At 51.3% G+C, this 17,375-nt stretch overlaps 1 protein-coding gene across 1 annotated transcript in view; it reads right to left on the reverse strand.

Moving 5' to 3' along the window:
- HCFC1 (host cell factor C1) overlaps window positions 1–17,375 on the reverse strand; it is a 272,045-nt gene that overhangs the window by 160,952 nt on the left and 93,718 nt on the right. The gene's annotated exons all lie outside the window — the stretch shown is intronic.

The following is a 17,375-nucleotide window of genomic DNA, read 5'->3' on the forward strand; positions in this document are numbered from 1 at the left end:
AAAATGAGTTAAAGGCAAGTATAGTTGTGGGTACTTTTCAGAGTCAGTGCTGGGCACCAAGATCCAGCACTGGGAGCTCACCTAAGAGCAGGTGAGTAAATTTGTTTTTGGTACTCGGCTGATTTTTGGTGAATATTTTGAGTTTTGAAAAGTTCACACTTAGAAGAATTTCCAAGAAGAAGCCAGTCAATGTTACCCTATGAGGAAAATGAAGTTAGCGGTTTAAGGGTAAGTACTCGACTGGCAGAGTTGAAGTTCTGGGCATAGACTCAGGGGTCCCCCAGTGTGAGGTAGGTACAGTGAGTTCACCCTCAGCGGTTTCAGGAGGGCCGGGTGCAGAGATAGTTAGGCCCAATGTTATCCTATGAGGGATAGGGGGGCCTGGGTTGGTGGCTGCTGTCGGGCAAGCCACGCGGCTGTGGGAGCTGGGTGCCTGGTCACTTACTCAGGGCAAGTGGGGAAGTGGGTTAGAGTAGAGTTTTCACTGCCAGGGCCACTCGGGCGGCTGGCTGCAGGGTGCTTTTGAGCCGTCGGGCGCTCAATTGATTTCTATGGGAAATCTCCGGTTTGGAAAAAGACTGCAGGCTCGGGGGCGAGGACTCTTCGGGTGCCACCACCACTTCGAGGGGTAAGTTGGATAGTTGGAGGATAGGTAGGTACCCCGGAGTTGGGCACAGAGGGCCGTGGGGCGCCGGGTGCAGGGGTGCCTTTTGACGTGGGAAATCTTACCCTCTTGTTGATCGCGGTTGGGGTGGCACTCTGTTCTGAGGCTGCAAGCTTCTTCAGGATAGTCGAGGGGGGTCCTTGGGTGCCGGACTCGGGGTCACAGTCGCCGTGGGGTCGTCCTCGTGGGTTTAGTTCACTCCGGCACCGGCCAGGCTTGGCGGGTGCAGAGTGGGCTGGGATCGCGCTTCCGGGCTGCTGCCAGGGGTGAAAGGTAGGTTCTGAGTAGAGCCTCTACTCATGGGAGTCCCAGGGGATTTAGAGTTCAAAGGCAGCCAGGTCCTCCGGGGTTTGAGGTTGCTGGCCACAAGAGATGCCGGGTTTGGAGCAGGAGCAAGTCCGAGGTCGACAGGCCGGTAGGGCTGGGGCCAAAGCAGTTGGTGTCTCCCTCTCCTTTGCAGCTGCAGGGCAGGTCTTCTTTTCTACTCGCTTTTCTTGTAGTTTCGGAATCTGGGGAAGGAAGGTTCAGGGTGCCCCTAAATACTAGATTTAGGGGCGTTACAGGTAGGTGAAGGCTAGGGACCAATGGGTCCTTGTCCTGGGGTGGGTACACCCCCTATCCTGCCCCTCTCCTGTGGGAGGGGGGCAGTAGCCTAATCCTGATGGGGTAGGGCCTCCCATCTTCAAGATGGCGAGAGCCCTGAGATGTGCTTCACCTCGCCTCCCCCACCTGAGGGGTGGGGTTGGCAGGCTGGCACATCCCCTGTCCTTGTATGGGGTTTCCGGCCAAGCTTCCCGCCAGAGTGGTGGGGTTGCAGTGGCCTGGGGATACTCCTAGAGGCGGCAGGCCTTTGAAGCTTCCCTTTGCTCATCCTGGGGGAGGAGATCTATCACCTCACCCAGGATGTTCATGGTTGCAGGCCCGGGAGAGCAGGGCTCTCCCACCCAGGGGTCTAGCAACGTGTCTGCTGTGTGGCTGCCTGGGCAGCCTCAGAGCAGACGTGGATTGTAGGTTAGTTGTAGGAGGGCATCTCTAAGATGCCCTCTTGGGTGCTTGATACATTAAATCTCACACTGGCATCAGTGTGGGTTTAATGTGCCGAGAAGTTTTATACCAAACTTCTGTAGTAGGGGATCTCTGTGTATAGTCATAATCTATGAATACTCCCGCCCATGTGCGGGGACCCCGGAGCAATCAAAATCTCTTAAGCTGTCCTGCATTTGCAAACCTGCAAAGACACAAGAGACAGACAAAATAATACAGCCTAATAACAATACGGCTGCACTGGCCAGCACTTCCTCTGAAGTGAACACAAAAGCAAAAATAAAGTTTAAAATGTCATTTTTATTCACATCTGACATGTTCCTTTATTGTATAAACTCCCTTGACCAAAAGCCCTTTAAACAATAGAGAAAGGAAGGGGTGGACAGACAAGCCCTATAGGCTGTCATTATGTGTCTGCTAAAGGGATACCGGGCCTTTAAGGAACTCTCCAGAGACCCCCGGTATCCCAGGATGCACAGCCAAAGCAAGTTACTTTCAGTTCTTTTTGAAGGTGTATAACAGGCCTGATACTGTCAGGTTACTCCACCGGGGAGGAGGGAGGGTCGCTTATGACTATAACAGAGATACCCCTACTACAGAACTGGAGTTACAGGTAAGAAACTACTCCTTCTGTAGTAGGGGATCTCTGTGTATAGTCATAATCTATGAATAGAATGGCAAGCCCATCCCAACCAACAAACAGCGGTGGAGGAAAAACCAAACACAAACAAATCACTGTGCAAACAAATTCCTCAGCGAAGCCTGTCCAACCTGCGCATCTGCCCTAGCATCAGAGTCCAGGCAGTAATGCTTTGTAAACGTATGGACCGACTTCCAGGTGGCAGCCTTACAAATGTCAGCAATTGGAACATTCCTAAGCAAAGCTGTAGTCGCTGCTTTGCCCCTAGTCGAATGCGCTGTAGGCTTACCCCCTAACGTCTTATTAGCTTTCTGATAACAGAGCTGAATACAGGACACAATCCATCTGGAGATGGACTGTTTCGAGGTAGCTAGACCAGTTCTTACGGAACCGTAATTTACAAACAGTTGATCCGACCTGCGGATGTCTTTTGTCTTATCTAGATAGAATTTCAACGCCCTACGCACATCTAGTGAATGCAGAGACCTCTCCACCGGAGAGGAGGGATGCTGAAAAAATGTAGGCAAAGTTATCATTTGATTTCCATGGAAATCAGATATCACTTTAGGTAAAAACTTAGGATGAGTACGCATTACCACTTTAGAAGCATGGAATACAGTATACGGCTCTTGACAACACAGAGCCTGAATTTCACTTACTCTCCTGGCCGATGTAATGGCCACAAGGAAGGCGGCCTTCCAGGACAAATGCTGCAGAGAAGCCTTATGAATAGGCTCAAAAGGCTCCCTCATTAATCTGGACAACACCACGTTCAATTCCCATGGTGGAGAAGGTCGTCTAACAGGGGGAAACACCTTACGCAAACCCTCCAAAAAATCTTTAAATCACAGGGATTTGAAAAAATGAGGTTTGGGAAGGGCCCTTTCTATACGCAGTCAAAGCTGCGAGATGAACTTTAATAGACTGAAAATTAAGCCCAGATTGAGCTAACTGCAGCAGATAAGGCAAAATAACATCTTTACAGGATGTAGGGTCAATGTCCTTTGCCGTGCACCATAAGCAGAATCTCTTCCACTTATAGGCGTAAGAAGTCCTCGTAGACGGTCTCTTCGCCTCTTTCAAGATCTCCATACAGTCCTGAGGTAGGTTCAAGTGTCCATACTGTACTAGCTCAGGAGCCATGCTGCCAAACTCAAGGACGAGAGAATGGGGTGAACCATCTGTCCTCCGAACTTCGTGAGAAGGTCCGGCCGACACGGCAGGCGCCGGTGTGGCAGAACAGACCGGTGAAGAAGGTCGGTGAACCACCATTGCCTCGGCCACTCCGGAGCAATCAGGATCATCCTGGCTCTGGATTGCGACAGCTTGATCAGCACCGCAGGGGAATGGGTGGAAAGGTGTAGAGAAAGCTGTTGGACCAGCTGATCCCTGGTTGGTAGTACCTGGACGCGAAGTCGCGGCATTTGCTGTTTTCTGCCGTAGCGAACAGATCGATATCCGGAGTGCCCCACTCTGCGAAGACGTCTCTGAGCACGTCGTCGTTTAGCACCCACTCGTGATTTTCTTGAACGAGCCTGCTGAGCGCATCGGCTTGGGCATTCTGCACTCCCGGCAGATGGGTTGCCGTGATCGTTAGGTTCCTGGCCACCAGCCAATTCCAGATCGTCTGTGCCTCCCGAGACAGCGTGCGTGAACGGGAGCCCCCCTGCTTGTTGAGGTAATACATGGTAGTAGTATTGTCCGTCTGAACAAGCAGGGAGTTCGTCGTGAAGGAGGGATGGAACGCCTTCAGGGCCAAGTGTACTGCTCTGAGTTCCAAAAAGTTGATGTGGTAAGTCATCTCCGTCTGGGACCATGTCCCCTGAATCTGAAGAGGGCCCGAATGAGCTCCCCAGCCCTGGAGAGACGCATCGGTCACTATGGTCTGGACCGGAATATCCTTGTGAAAGGGAGTCCCCTTGCAGACATTCTCTGAGGAGCACCACCATTTTCAGAGACTGTAGAGCGTGTTGGGACAGATGAATCTTGTCCTCCCAATGCCCCCCGCCTCTGGTCCCATTGATCCTCCAGAGGCCTCATATGCAGACGTGCATTGGGGGTGAGAAAGATGCAGGAAGCCACCGTCCTCACTGCAGGAGAGTGGGCTAAGAGGAGGTGCAGGGCCTTCCAACGGATAGATAAGCGTCTCTCCTCCGAAGGACACACGCTTGCGTTCAAAGTATTGAATGAGGCCCCCAAGTACTGGAGACACTGCACAGGGATCGGCACTGACTTCGTCATGTTGATGTGCAGTCCCAGGCGATGAAGCAAGGCAGCTGTCCTGTTGAAATGACACTGGGCTTCCTGGTACGTTGAAGCTTTGATCAGCCAATCGTCCAGGTAGGGATACACAAACACTTTGTTTTTCCGCAAGTGTGCTGCCACCACTGCCATGCACTTGGAGAACGTCCTTGGTGCAGACTTCAGACCAAACGGGAGTACTGTACACTGGTAATGGTTGTTGCCTACCAAAAACCTCAGGAACTTGCGATGCTTTTGTGCGATCGGCACATGAAAGTAAGCGTCCTGCAGATCTATGGCGCACAGCCAGTCTCCTCGATGCAACTGAGGGTAAATCTGATGCAGGGACAACATACGGAACTTTTCTCTGCGGATCCACTTGTTTGCTTGACGCAGATCTAGAACAGGCCTGAACTCGTTCTTGTCCTTTTTTCTGACGAGAAAGAACCTTGAGTAAAGACCTTTTCCTTTTTGCCTCAAAGGAACAGTCTCTATCGCCTTCTTCTTTAACAGAATGTCCGCCTCCCACTGGAGCTCTCGCACCATGTAGGGAGAGCGCACTGGTGGAATCTGTGGAGGCGGGCTGGTGAAACGAAGACTGTACCCATTGCAAACAATATTCAGCACCCACTTGTCCTGAGTTATTGTCCTCCACTCTGCCAGGTAGTATTGAATACTTCTCCCCTCCCCCCCCCCCCCGGAGCGGGTAACGGATGAGGGGGAAGTGACCTTTCAGGGCTTCGACCCGGCCGGGCCTTTGTTCCCAGACGAGGATTGATGCTGGCCTCTGCCCCTCTGGCGCTTTTGAAAGGACTGCCTCGGGAACTGTTGTTGCTGGTGGTGTTGTTGACCAGACTGACGCCCTTGGCCGCGTTGTTTAGAAGAACGCCTGCCATAGGAACGGAATGATCTCTTCTGTTCCTTGGGTTTTTCCAACCCCACGGCCTTCAGGGTTTCTGCTTCGGCCTTCATGCGGGCCATTTCGTCATCCGCATGAGACCCAAACAACGTCGTGCCAGAGAAAGGCAAGTTAGCAATCTTTTGCTGCGCTTCAGGCTTGAGAGAGGTAAGCCTCAGCCAGGAAGGTCTCCTCATGTGTACTCCATGACAGTACCCATGGGCCGCCAGCAACGATACATCCCCCGCTGCACTGATGATCTGGTTGGAGACCATCATGCCCTCGTTCAACACCTCCTGGAAGTCCTCCCGTTTATCCCTAGGCAGGGAGTCAGCAAACTGTTGCAGGGAGTCCCATAATGATCGGTCATAGCGACCCAGCAGAGCGGAGGCGCTAGCAGCCTTTATAGTCGTGGCCGACGTAGAGCACATCCTCCTCCCCAAGGAGTCCATCTTGCGACTCTCCTTATCCGGAGGAGCTGTTGAAGAGGGCGACGTGGCATGTTGCCTCCTAGCTGCAACCACAATGACAGAGTCCGGGGGAGGGTCCACCCTGAGGAACGCCGGGTCCGAATCAGGGGCCCTGTACTTTTGCAACCTTGAGGGAGCAGACTTCACCACGGCCGGTGTCAAGAAGACCTCCATGGCTGGTTCCTCCAGACCTGGAACCAAAGGGAGGAGGGGGCGTGATAGATGCGCCTTGTGTAATGTCTCGAATATCACAGAGGTAGGGGGAACTGGTACTGTCACTGAGTCCCAATTTTGCCGCCCCTCTCATCAGGACATCTTGGAAAGTGGCAATATCATCCACTGGCGAGATTCTAGTAGGCGGTGTTTCCGATAACGTGGGGGAAAGCCGTCCAGTGCCAGAAGAGTCCGAATACCTCGTGCCTCTGGATCGAGATCTATACCTCCGTCGTCCATGCCTGCCTCCGGCGCGATCTAGAGCGTGATCTCAGTCTCTTAGGAGCCACTGGTCGCCGAGGAGAAGGCGGGAGCTGTGGCACCGGAGGCGGTGGTAGCGGAGGTGGCGTAGGTCGCTTAGGAGGCGCCACTGGGAGCCGGGGGTCAGGAGGAGGAGGAGGAGGAGGCTTCTGAGGCCGCGGCCGAGGCCGCGGTAGAGGCAGTGGCAGGGGGTCCATTGGAGACTCTCTCCGCCCATCACTCCTTGCAGGAGAACCCGGACTATCCCTGTCCGGACTTCAGTCCACCCTTCTCTTCTTTGTGGGTCGACCCCGTGAAGAGGCCGAAGTGAACGAGGGAGAGCGTCCTCCTCTCCTAGATCCACGACTGGATATCGTAATCACTGAAGAAGTGTCACCAGGTGATCTCGTCCTTGACGTCGAACCGTGCGTCGACCTCGTACGGCTTCTCCTCGCCGTGGAACGCAAACGGCGTCCCCTGCCTTTCCTCGACGTCGAGCGCCTTCGTCTCGACGGCGAGCCTCTCGACGTAGACGGTGAGCGATGGCGCCTCGACGGCGATCTCCTTCGCCTCGACGGCGATCTCCTTCGCCTCGACGTCCGTCGCCGGTCTCTCCGCGTCGATGTCGTCCAGCCATGAGTCGACGGCGAAGGAGGCGAGCGGGCTCGCCTCAACGGTTAGCGACGCTGTCTGCGGGGCTCAGTACGACGTCGATGGTGTGTCGACGTAGACTGTGAAGCCTTCGACGGCGACCTAGTCAGAGGTCTCGCTGGCCCCTCTCTCGGCGTCGAGGACGGCGAGATCCAGAGCCCTGGATCGACGGCGAACACACCGGTGCTGTACCTTTCGCCGTCGATGTAGTAGTCGTCCTCTACGTCGAATGGGACCTTCCGGCCGGTAGGCGTCGTTTCTGCTCCTTTTTCTGCCCGGAGGTCCCTCCAGTGGCTGAAGCATGGGCAGAGGATGGGGAAGGAGATCCTCCATGCCCAGAAGTCCCACCGGTTCTCTGCTTCTCCTGTCCCTGAAGGCGAATCTTCTCTCTGTCCCTCAGGGTCCTCTTGGAGAAGGTCTTGCAGATGTCACATGTAGCAGGGACATGTGAAGATGATAAGCAGAGAATACAGACATCATGTGGGTCCGTCTTGGCCATTTTCCTCCCACACTCAGGGCATTTATCAAATAAAGCCATGCTAAGAGTGGGCAAACTGCACCAAACTACAGGATGCAGCAGAGAAAGGCTCTAGACGTCGAATGAACAAACTATTATCTTCAAAAAAACAATTTTAGTCCAAATATCCACCCAAAATGGTAGAGCTCAATGCTCCCGGGTCCTGTTAGCAGGAGCCGGAAAAAAGAACTGAAAGTAACTTGCTTTGGCTGTGCATCCTGGGATACCGGGGGTCTCTGGAGAGTTCCTTAAAGGCACGGTATCCTTTTAGCAGACACATAATGACAGCCTATAGGGCTTGTCTGTCCACCCCTTCCTCTATTGTTTAAAGGCATTTTGGTGAAGGGAGTGTGATACAATAAAGCAACATGTCAGATGTGAATAAAAGGAATATGCTACTTACCAGTATGCATCTGTTCTTGGCATGTAGAGCTGCAGAGTCACACACTGAGGATAAGATCGCCATCTGGTGTTGGGCTCGGATGATTGCAGGTTGTTGTTGTCTTCAGAAGAAGCCTTTGGTCACGAGATTGGGGACTCCTCCCCTGGACAACAGTGCGCATGGGCATCCACTCCATCGTCGGATTGTTTTTTCGCCATGATGGGAAAAGATGGAGTGTATAGGAATGAAAGAAAGGATGTCCATGTGCAATGTCTAAGTAAGACAGATGCTGGAACAGATACAGGTCCCGGGGAGGCGGGCGGGCGTGTGTGACTCTGCAGCTCTACATGCCAAGAACAGATGCATACTGGTAAGTAGCATATTCCTTTGGAGGCATATGAGCTGCAGATCACACACGGAGGATAGATTATATAGCAGTGCTTCCCCCCTAGCGGTGGTCGCCTGTATCCGTTGCAGCAGTTTGAAATAAAGTTTTTAGGACAGCCTGGCCCACTGAGGCCTGTTTGGCTTGCACATCAACACAGTAGTGTTTAGTGAAGGTATGCGTGGTAGACCACGTGGCTGCCTTGCAAATGTCTAAGGGAATGTTACCTAAGAAGGCCATAGCAGCCCCTATTTTACGCGTGGAGTCCGCCCTAGGGGGAACTGTAAGTGTACGTTTAGCCTTTTGGTAGCATATTTGGATGCACTTAACTATCCACCGGGCTATACCGGATTTGGAGATGGGATTGCCTTTATGTGGTGGTGCGAAAGCAACAAAGAGTTGTTTTGTCTTTCGAAAAGGTTTTGTCCTGTCGATGTAATAAAGCAAGGCTCTTTTGACATCTAAGGTATGTAGGGCCCTTTCAGCTACGGAGTCTGGGTTAGGGAAAAAGACTGGTAGCTCTACTGATTGGTTAAGGTGGAAAGGGGAAATCACTTTTGGAAGAAATTTAGGGTTTGTCCTAAGAACCACTTTGTTACGGTGTAGTTGTAAGAAAGGTTCCTCTAGTGTAAGGGCTTGTATTTCACTTACTCTTCGTAGGGAAGTGATTGCGATAAGGAAAGCTACCTTCCATGTTAAGAATTGTAATTCACATTTGTGCATAGGTTCGAATGGGGGACCCATAAGTCTTGTTAGAACCACATTGAGATTCCACACTGGGGAAGGTGGTAATCTTGGGGGAAGAATTCGTTTGAGACCTTCCATAAACGCTTTGATGGCTGGTACCTTAAAAAGGGACAGGTGTTGCCTATTTTGCAAGTAGGCTGCCAAGGCTGCTAGGTGTAAACGTATAGAGGAATACGCTAGATTGCATCTTTGCAAGTGTAGTAGATAGCAAATGATGTTTTGGATGGAAGCATCCAATGGATGTATGTCATTATTAGCGCAGTAGATGGCAAATAGTTTCCATTTTGCGGCATAACATGCTCTAGTAGTAGGTCGTCTGGCTTCCTTTATGATATTCATACAGTCTGGAGGGAGATTGAGGTATCCGAACTCTAAGACCGCAGGAGCCAGATCGCTAGGTTCAGTGTTTGAGGATCTGGGTGTCTGATTTCTCCATAGTTCTGGGTTAATAGATCCGAGGAGAGGCGTAGCCTTTGATGTGGAACTAAAGATAGTTCCAGAAGTGTGGTGAACCACGGTTGACGTGCCCAAGTGGGAGCTACCAGAATTAGTGTTAGCGACTGTTTCAGTTTGCGTACCACAAATGGAACTAGTGGGAGAGGCGGAAAAGCGTACGCAAATCTGCCTGACCAGTTCATCCATAGGGCATTGCCCTTCGACTGTGGGTGTGGAAACCTGGCAGCGAAGGTTGGGCATTTTGTGTTTTCGGGAGTGGCGAACAGGTCTATGTCTGGTTGTCCCCATTTTTGGAAGAAGGGGAGTAGAACCTTGGGGTGTAATTCCCATTTGTGGATCTGCTGTGTGTGGCGACTTAGGAGGTCGGCCACCTGATTGTGGATTCCTGGGAGATGTTCTGCTAACAGGTAGATATTTTGGGGAATTGCCCATCTCCAGATTTGCTGTGCCAGTTGGGACAGTTGGAGAGAATGTGTCCCTCCTTGTTTCTGTATATAATACATTGTCGTCATGTTGTCTGTGCGTATGAGGACAGTTTTGTTCTTTAGGTGTACCTGAAAGGATTTTAGTGCTAGGAACACTGCTAAGAGTTCCAAGTGGTTGATGTGGAGCAGTTTTTGTGGACTGGTCCATCTGCTCTGAGTGGTATGGTGAAGGAAGTGGGCTCCCCACCCTGTGAGAGATGCGTCGGTTGTCAGCACAACTTGTGGAAGAGGCTCTAAGAACGGCCGCCCTTTGGACAAGTTGATGGTGTTCCACCATTTCAGTGAGCGAAGTGAGCGACTGTCCATCAACACCAGATCGGTAAGTTGTCCGTGAGCTTGGTTCCACTGTTGTGCTAGACATTCCTGTAAGGGACGCATTTGAAGTCGTGCGTGTGGGACTATGGAGATGCATGACGCCATCATGCCTAGGAGCTGCATGAATACTCTTGCTGGAAGAGATGGATGAGTTTGAAAATGAGAGATGAGATTTTGTATACTGGCTATCCTGGCAGTGCTGGGATAAGCAATGGCTTTGGATGTATCTATGGTTGCTCCTAGATACTGATGTAAGTGGGAAGGCTGTAGATGGGATTTGGGGTAGTTGATAGTGAATCCCAAATTGTGGAGGGTTTGAATAGTGCGATGAGTGTGGAGAACGCATTTTTGGTGAGTATTGGCTTTTATGAGCCAATCGTCCAGATAGGGGAAGACCTGGATCTGTTGTCTTCGGAGGTGCGCTGCCACGACTGCTAAGCACTTGGTGAACACTCTGGGTGCTGTTGTTACTCCGAATGGGAGAACCGTAAATTGATAGTGTTGCCCATCTACCACAAATCGTAGATATTTTCTGTGAGCGGGATGCATAGGGATGTGAAAGTACGCGTCCTTGAGGTCCAATGTGGCAAGGAAGTCTCCCTGTTGTAATAGTGGGAGGACTTGTTGGAGGGTGGTCATATGAAAATGATCCGAATGTATATACTGGTTCAGTAGTCTGAGATCCAGTATGGGCCTTAATGTTTTGTCCTTTTTGGGAATGAGGAAGTATAGGGAATATACCCCTGTTCCCTGATGTTGAAGGGGGACTGGTTCTATCGCATGTTTTTGTAACAGGGATTGAACTTCTTGTTTGAGGAGAGAGAGATGATGTGAGGACATTGGACGTTGTTTGGGTGGTATGTTTGGGGGGGATTGTATTAGTTCGAGGCAGTAGCCAGACTGGATAATTTGTCTTGCCCATCTGTCTGTGGTGATGGAAGTCCAGACAGGTAGGAATTGTTGGAGCCGCCCCCCGACCGGAGTGGAATGGTCTGGGGGAGAGTGATGGCAAGTCACTGTTTGGTGGCTGGGGAGGTGCGGGTGTTGTTGTTGCCCTGCCCTCGACTTTTGTTATGGTTTCCCCTATAGCCTCCTCGAAAATATCCTCCGTTAGGGGATGTTTGTCCAGAATTTTTAAAGGTGGACGCGGTCTCAGTTCCCGCGTTTTTGGAGCCTCCTCTATAAAAGGAGCGACGAAAGGAACCCCGGGTTTGAGGAGACTGCAGTGCTCCCATAGACTTGGCAGTCTCATTATCCTTCTTCATTTTTTCTAATGCAGTGTCCACTGCAGGGCCAAATAGCTGCTCTTGGTTGAAAGGTTGAGCTAGAATTGCGGTTTGAACCTCCGGTTTAAAACCGGAAATACGGAGCCAGGCATGTCGTCTGAGTAAGACGCTAGTATTGACCGCCCTAGAGGCAGTGTCTGCCGCATCTAAGGCGCATTTAATGGAGGCATTAGATATTAATTTGCCTTCTTGAATGAAGTCAGTGGCCTGGGATTTAAAGGGTTCAGGCAGATGTTGCATAAGGTCCTCAAGTTGGTCATAATGCGCCCTATCATACCGGGCTAACAGGGCCTGGGTATTGGCAATACGCCAGTGGTTCGCCGCCTGTGCGGCAAATCGTTTGCCTGAGGCCTCTAAAACCTTAGACTCCTTGTCCGGGGGAGGCGTTTCTCCAGTTGTCTGTGAGTTAACACGCTTCCTGGCATTTGATACGACCAAGGAGTCTAAAGGGAGCTGGGCTTTAATGTATGCAGGGTCCTGCGGGGCTGGTCGGTACTTTTTTTTCGATGCGTGGGTTGAGAACCCTAGCTCTAACAGGGTCTTTAAAGACTTCAGTGGCCTGCTTTATAACCCCTTTAATCATGGGCAGTATGTGAACAGTTTTTTGTGACTGCTCAAAAGTATTGAGGAGAAAGTCTTCAAGGGCGTCCGTGTGCATTGTGACGCCATGGAATGTTGCTGCCCTATTTATTAGTTGGCCAAAACCCAAATGGTCATCAGGAGGGGAGGGCTTGGAGGGGTAGGTAGTGGGGTCAGGCATGTCAGGCATTGGATAAGACCAGTCATCTACTGGTGCTGTGTCTGGGAACGTAAAAGGGTCGTTTGGATCAACAGGATCATTAAATAAATCAGGGTCCGCCCCTCCCCCTAAGTCATCATTATCATCCTGTGGAGGAGGTGAATGATAGGGAGATGGTAAAGGTGAAGGAGGAGGAGGAGGAGGAGGGGGGGGGGGGGGCGGGTTAGGAGGTAACACAGGAGAGGAAGGACGAAGTGGTGAAGTAGCACAGTCCTTCTTCCGTATGGGAGCTGGAGGTGGTGTGATGTCCAGCTTCCGTTTCTTGTATGGGACGGCAGTCACATGTCCGGTTTTGGGATTGATGTAGATCCGCTTTTGAGTAGGATCTGGGCGAAAAAGTTCATCCGGCTCCAAAAGTGGTGGTGGTGATGGCCGTTTCGGGTCTTTATGAACTTTTTTCGGCGCCGATGGAGTCTTCGGCGCCGATGGAGTCTTCGGCGCCGATGGAGTCTTCGGCGCCGATGGAGTCTTCGGCGCCGATGGAGTCTTCGGCGCCGATGGAGTCTTCGGCGCCGATGGAGTCTTCGGTCTTGAAGCCTGTTTCGGTGCCGACAGTGGAGTTTTCGGTGCCGAAGGTGTTATAGGTACAATAACATGAGGTTTGCTCGAGCCCGAGCCACCTACAGGCTTAGATGTCTTCGGAGCCGGGCCCGAGGGCGGGGCTTCTGAAGAGGATTTCCGGTCGCGACTGGGCCCAGCTGGCGGAGTCTTGACCAATGTCTTTTTGGATGGGGCAGGGGGGGTGGTACTCACATGCTGCCCTGGAGTGATGAGGTCATCGGAATCGTCGGCCTCGGACACGATCGAGATCTTCGGTGTCTTCAGGAACATCCTGAGCAAAGATGTCCTCCGGTTCTGGAGCTGGTTTGGCCATAATATGGCGTCGAGCTCTTCGGTCCCGGAGGGTCTTCTTGGAACGGAAAGCGGCACAAGCTGGACAGTTCGATTCGTTGTGTTCCGGCGACAGGCCGAGGTTACAAACCTCGTGGTGGTCACTGTGGGGGAACTTTGCGCCACACTGGGGGCATTTTTTGAAGGGTGTCCTGTCCATCAGCCGCTTCCGGAACCGGTCCGAGTTGATTTCGATGTCGATGGAATGAAGATTGAAGAGTTAAATCGATTGCTGGAAGTTTTCTGCTGGAGCGGAAAAAACATAATGGCGGAAAAAAACAATCTGACGATGGAGTGGATGCCCATGCGCACTGTTGTCCAGGGGAGGAGTCACCAATCTCGTGACCAAAGGCTTCTTCCGAAGACAACAACCTGCAATCATCCGAGCCCAACACCAGATGGCGATCTTATCCTCAGTGTGTGATCTGCAGCTCATATGCCTCGAACATGACACTTAAACTTTATTTTGGCTTTTGTGTTCACTTCAGATGAAGTGCTGGCCAGTGCAGCCATATTGTTATTAGGCTGTATTATTTTGTCTGTCTCTTAAGTGTCTTTGCAGGTTTGCAAATGCAGGACAGCTTAAGAGATATTTTGATTGCTCCGGGGTCCCCGCACATGGGCGGGACTATTCATAGATCATGACTATACACAGAGATCCCCTACTACAGAACTGGTAGTGTTGTCCGTCTACCACAAACCTGAGGTACTTTCTGTGAGAGCGGTGTACTGGGATGTGAAAGTATGCGTCTTTCAAGTCCAGAGTGGTGAAAAAACTCGTTCTGGGAGAGAAGTGGAAGAACCTGTTGTAGGGTTACCATGTGAAAATGGTTCAAATGAAAGTAAGTGTTTAGAGGTCTGAGATCTAAGATAGGTCTTAGGGTCTCGTCTGTTTTTGGAATCAGAAGGTACAGGGAGTAGACCCCTAAATTTTGTTGATTTATGGGGACCTGCTCTATTGCTCCTTTTTGCAGGAGGGAGATTACCTCTTGTGTTAGTAGCACCGTATGTTCTTGCGACATAGGGCGGTGCTTGGGTGGAATGTTGGGGGGTGTTTATGTTAATTCCAGGCAATACCCTGACTGAATAATTTGCGTCACCCATTTGTCTGAGGTGATGGTCTCCCAGACGTGAAGGAAATGCTGTAGTCTGCCTCCGACCAGAGTGGAATGGTCTGGAGGGAGCGGGGTGAAAGTCATTGGGCGGGAGGTGTGGCAGAGCGGGCGGTATTTGTTTTGCCTCTGCCCTTATTATTATTGCCTCTGTATCCGCCTCTTTGATAACCTTTATTGAAGGTAGACAGAGGGGGGGATTTATAGGACGTGGATGCACTGTGATGAGTAGCCTCTACCTGTGCCCCGAATGGAAGAGCGGCGAAAGGAGCGTCTGGGAGTCTGTGTTTGTAGGGCTCCCATAGATTTCGCCGTGTCTGTATCCTTCTTCATTTTTTCAAGGGCTTCATCTACTTTAGGGCCAAATAGATGATCTTGGTCGAACAGGTGATTTAGTATAGAGGCTTGAACCCCTGGTTTAAACCCTGAAACCCTGAGCCAGGCATGGCGACGGAGAAGGACACTGGTGTTTATGGCCCTGGAGGCCGTATCTGCCGCATCTAGGGCACATCGTATTGAGGTATTGGTTATTGTTTTCCCCTCTTGAATAAGTTCATTAGCCCTAGTCTTGTACTTTTCAGGGAGATGGTGCATGATGGATTCCAGCTCATCATAGTGCGCCCTGTCGTACCGGGCAAAGAGTGCTTGCGTATTGGCAATACGCCATATATTGGCCGCTTGTGACGCAGTGCGCTTCCCTGACGCATCTAGGAGCTTGGACTCTTTGTCGGGTGGGGGCGCTTCGCCTGACGCCTGAGAATTTGAGCGCTTCCTGGCTGTAGATACCACTAGGAAATCCAATGGTGCACGGCCCTTAATGTAAGAAGGGTCTGTAGGGGCGGCTTTGTACTTCTTTTCTATTCGAGGGTTGAGGACCCTGGCCCTAACTGGGTCTTTGAAAACCTCAGCGGCATGTTTAATTACGCCCTTTAACATAGGCAGAATGGCAGTGGACCTATGTGTATCATCGAAGGTGTGTAGGAGGAAATCCTCCTCCACTGGGTCAGTGTGTAGCTCCACCCCGTGGTAGTGTGCCGCCCGTTGTAACAAGTGGTGAAAACCCAAGGAATCTTCAGGAGGGGATGGCCTAGATGGGTAAAGGTCATCCTGTGGAACATCTGGGATGTCCGGATTGTTATATTCATCCCATGGGTCTGGGGATCCAGTAGGAGTGGGACCTTGTGGCACATCTGGTGGATCATAGTAAGGGTCCCCCAAATCGTCTGGGACAGGGTACAAGGTGGGGGAACGATGAGGTGGAGAGGGTGGAGGAGGAGGAGGAGGTGGGGAAGGCACCCTGAAAGGAGAGGTAGCAATGTCCTTTCTCTTTGGAGGTGGAGGAGGAGCTGGCTTGTCCAAGTGTCTCTTTTTTGAAGACAATGTCAAGTGTCCAGTCTTTGGATCTTTGGTGAGAGTTTTTTGCAAAGGATCCGGTGTGAAAAGCTCCTGTGACACTGGTTGCTCGGTCGGCGCCGAAGGTTTCGGTGCCGACGGCTTTTTAGGTTTATCGTAGCTGTGCTTCCTTGGAACCTCCGTTTTTTTGGTCGGTGCCGAAGAAGTTCACGGCCCGGGAGTGTCGGTGCCGAGGGTCTTGTGATGTTTTGTCGGCGCCGTAGTGGCAGGTTTCGACCCCGAAGGCTTTGGTGTCGGATTCGGTGTGGAGGCCGTCGTCCCCGAAGATGTCGACTGGAGCGGAGGTCGAGGAGTGCGCCATGTTGCGTCTAGCCCGTCGATCTCGAATTGCCTTTTTTGAGCGAAAAGACTTGCAGGCGGGACAGTCTCGGGCCTCGTGTACTGGGGAGAGGTAGAGGTTGCACACCTCATGTAGATCGGTGTGGGGAAACTTGGACCCACATCGAGGGCACTTCTTGAAGGGAGTTCTTTCCATCAGCCGAGACCGGAGCCGGAATAGGCCCAAAGGCCGCCGACCACCGGAATCGAAGAAGTGCCGAAGATAAGATGAATAAGAGGATTTATGTCTGAAGAAACTCGATGAGCGAGGATTTGTGCGTCGATCGCTGAACTGGGAAGTTCGGAACCGGAGCACGAAGTTTTACATCCGAGCCCGATGGCGGAAAAAAACAATCTGAGGATGGAGCCGAAGCCCATGCGCAATACTAACCAGAGGAGGAGTCACCGAACTCGTGACTTCCAAAGACTTTCCAAGAGGAAAAACAAACTGCAAACATACGGGCCCAACACCAGATGGCGATCTATGCACAGTGTATAATCTGCAGCTCATATGCCTCGAACAGAAGTTTTCCTTTTCGAAGATAGTACTGGCGCAGGTTTTTTAGATCTCTCCAAGGCAGCGCTTGCGCTGTCTCTGCAGGACATGCTGTATTCAGGATATGTGGTTTACAGAGCTCTGTTGTAAACAAGGATGTAAATCTTCCTCTTATCTTGCCACATTTTCTGTGCATTCAAAGACAGAGGTCTGTTTTGGTTGCAGCTGCCGCCTCCCTCCTATTTTTGAAAAGCACGGCCTGGTGTCACTGCCCCCTGCCTTCCTATGGCTGCTGCCGACTCCATCTCAGAGCTCAACAAGCATTTGCAACGCATTAGGTCCTTGCATCGTCGTGGTTGGATATACTTGGATATTAAAGCACAGAACGTTTAACCTGAAGTGGAGAAATGCAAGAAAGCAAACATGAACAATCAAATGTTGAAGCGACAAGGACTTTCCACAGCTTGGCGTGATCTCATCTTGCAACTGTTGATACACTCCAATGCTGCAGCATCATTAAGAGCTGTACAATGACAAGCAACTCTATAACATGGAGGTAGGCAGCTGTGTGTATGAGTGAGGCTGGGAGTGAATAACTGAGAAATCTAAGAGAAAGACCAAGAAGGCAAAACAGGTGGACTGCACTGTTGGACTGGAAATCGCACTCTTAGTGTAAGGTTAACACAGACAACTGAAATTACATGTTCATCAG

Source organism: Triturus cristatus, chromosome 10, assembly GCF_964204655.1.
Source record: "Triturus cristatus chromosome 10, aTriCri1.1, whole genome shotgun sequence".
Taxonomy (NCBI): Eukaryota; Metazoa; Chordata; class Amphibia; order Caudata; family Salamandridae; genus Triturus; species Triturus cristatus.